Raw genomic sequence first — 2,675 nt, forward strand, 5'->3', positions numbered from 1 at the left:
GAAGAATTAATAGTTTTTAAGAGTTTGTAAAAAAAAATAAAAAATAAATAAAAAATAAAATAAAATAAAATTGGGTTTTTAAGAGAGGAGAAAAGATAAGCTTATTCACTTTATTACTCAGATTTTTCCCCTTCCTTCAGTTTCATCTAGTTGTATAAAAAATTAGATCATATAGACTTACGACTTGCGTTGCCGTTGCCGTAGATTGCGATGCTTCTCGCCAGCATTTTGCGCAGCTGGACAACCTATTTGGCGCCTCTTCGTGATGCCACATGATATGACACTTTCAAAGCGTACCACATGATATGCCACATGATATGACTTTGTGTGCTAGTTCGCTTTCTTGTACCAGTTGCTTTCTCAGCACAGATTTCCTCATTAATAAAAGAAGAATAATCATTTGTAATACCTTATATATATAAAGTCCAAATCTAAAATTGAAGTCAAAATTGTCAAGCCAAAAAATTTGAAAAAAAAAAAATGGAAAAGCAAACAAAAGTGGAAGTAGTCAGGCGGTCGTTGACTATATTAAACCAAATCCATTTCATTTACATATCAATCCATTTACATATAAATCCATTTCACACAAATACATACACATAGGTAGGGAGAAGCCGAGAATAGAGAAAAAAAAAAAAAAAGGAAAGAAAAAAGGAAAAGGAAGGAAGGAAGGAAGGAAATGGAAGAGAAAAAGAAGGAAGATATAGGTTCCAATTTTACAAGGTTAGGTTCTCAATTTCTTAAATTTTTCCTTTAATTTAGAGAGGTAAACATAAGAATGTGAAATAATGTCCTTTAGGGTTTATGGTATTTATATTTAAAACTTTGAAGTTACCAAGAATTAGGTATTATTGATGTGTATTCGAGGTTTTCAACAAGAATATAGCAAGGAAATGTTTATTTGAAAATTGGAGTTGAAAAAAGTGGAATTTTGAAATGGATTTGTAAGATAAAGATATATTTTGAGTTTCTTGTAATTATATGATGCTAAAAATACTTAGATTAAGGATTTGAGATGGGAATTCTCCTTTCTTTGTAAAGCAATTTTTGAGCTACTGTAGTATTGGTGCTATTTGTTAAATTCTGCCAAGAAAAGTGCTATTTCTGTCAATATTTTCGGTGACAGATTTTAATATACAGACATTGGTGGTAGTTTTCAGTATTCTGGAATTATAGTGCTAGTTTTGTCAAACATCCAGTTTTCGTGAATTTTTAGTATTGGAACCAAATTAAGTGTTAAATAGTTGGGATTTTGTTGTTAAAATAATTCATATAAACGAGTATATGTTGTGAGCGACCTTAATTGAGATTATGAGCTTGAAAATAAAATATATCAAGCTCCTATTGGCAAATTAATATTTCTAGTGGTAGGAAATACTCAAAGCACCTTTGTGAGGGGATATGATTTACTAGAGCGAGTGTGTGATATTATACTTGAAGTTGAAGTGGTGACGAGAAGATTGAAATCATGATCGACCATGACTTGGTGACTGGAAAATTTAAATATTTTTAAAGTATTTATAAATTAAGTATATTAATAAAGAATGTGCAATTATGAGTTCGATTTTATGATTATTACAGAAATCTCTTTTATTATGACAGGTGTGAAATTTCAAAAATTACTTATGGTACATTTATGACTTAGTATGTGAGACAAATGTGATATAGAAATCGGTCAAAAAAGTACTCTTGATTGTATATTTCTTCTAGTTCACAGAGGGGCATTGGCCATGTTCTATCCTATACAGAGGGGTCTCGACCTGACATTGGTCATGATCGTGTACATATAGCTCGCAGAAGGACCTTGATCGTGTTCCAGAATTGATTATCAGAGGTCTTTAAGATCCACTTTCGTTCACGGAGGTAGCCAAAGATCCATGGCGAAAGTGTTTGGCCCAAGGGAAAGATTTCAGATTTTAGTCAGAGGATACAGTTTTGGTGGATTACATGTGATGTGATGAGATGATGATCTAGATATCAGCTGATAACTATATCGTGATTATGAAATGATATTTACAGTGTTATGAGAATGTCTCACTTTTTTTGCTATAATTGTATGAGTCAATCGTGTGAATATTAAACGATATGAATTTGATGTTTGGTAAAAATGTTTAAAGGAGAAAGTATAATTATTTTGAACTTTTTCACTCACTGAGCTGTCAACTCATATTTTTCTAAAATTATTCTTACAAGTAATATTGATCATTGATAGCTTGAAGAGCCTGGTGATTTAAGAGTTACAGACACATGACATATTGAGTGATATGATTCATTTTGGTAAAATATGAAGTAATTATTTCGGGTCCATTGCACTATATTTTTATAAACGTTTGATTTTGTTGCATATTTTGTAGTAACTCATAGTCAATCTTGGTAGTGAATTTGGCATCTAGTCAGCATCTACCATCAGTGCACGTCACATTTTGGATCCATAGGGACGTTCGGGACGGGTGGTGTCATCATTAGTTTCCTCCTCATTTACCGATAATTCTCGTGATTTATTTCCTAATATAACTTCAGCATCTTCAACCATAGCCTTCACACAATGCGTTCTATGGATTCCTTCTATAGGCTATTTAGCAGGTTTGCGATGGTGACTTTGGAGCTGTAAAACACAATCTTCCAGTTCTTCTTTTGTGTGTGACCCATCATGTTCCCAATCACGATACCTAGCG

At 32.5% G+C, this 2,675-nt stretch overlaps 1 long non-coding RNA gene across 1 annotated transcript; it reads left to right on the top strand.

Moving 5' to 3' along the window:
- Positions 1–508: 508 nt before the first annotated feature.
- LOC111365835 lies at positions 509–2,052 on the top strand. The gene is made up of 2 exons (XR_002697501.1): positions 509–723; positions 1,711–2,052. It is a non-coding gene; the product is annotated as an uncharacterized LOC111365835 (long non-coding RNA).
- The last annotated feature ends 623 nt before the right edge of the window (positions 2,053–2,675 follow it).

The sequence above is a fragment of the Olea europaea genome, chromosome 17 (assembly GCF_002742605.1).
Source record: "Olea europaea var. sylvestris chromosome 17, O_europaea_v1, whole genome shotgun sequence".
Classification (NCBI taxonomy): domain Eukaryota; kingdom Viridiplantae; phylum Streptophyta; class Magnoliopsida; order Lamiales; family Oleaceae; genus Olea; species Olea europaea.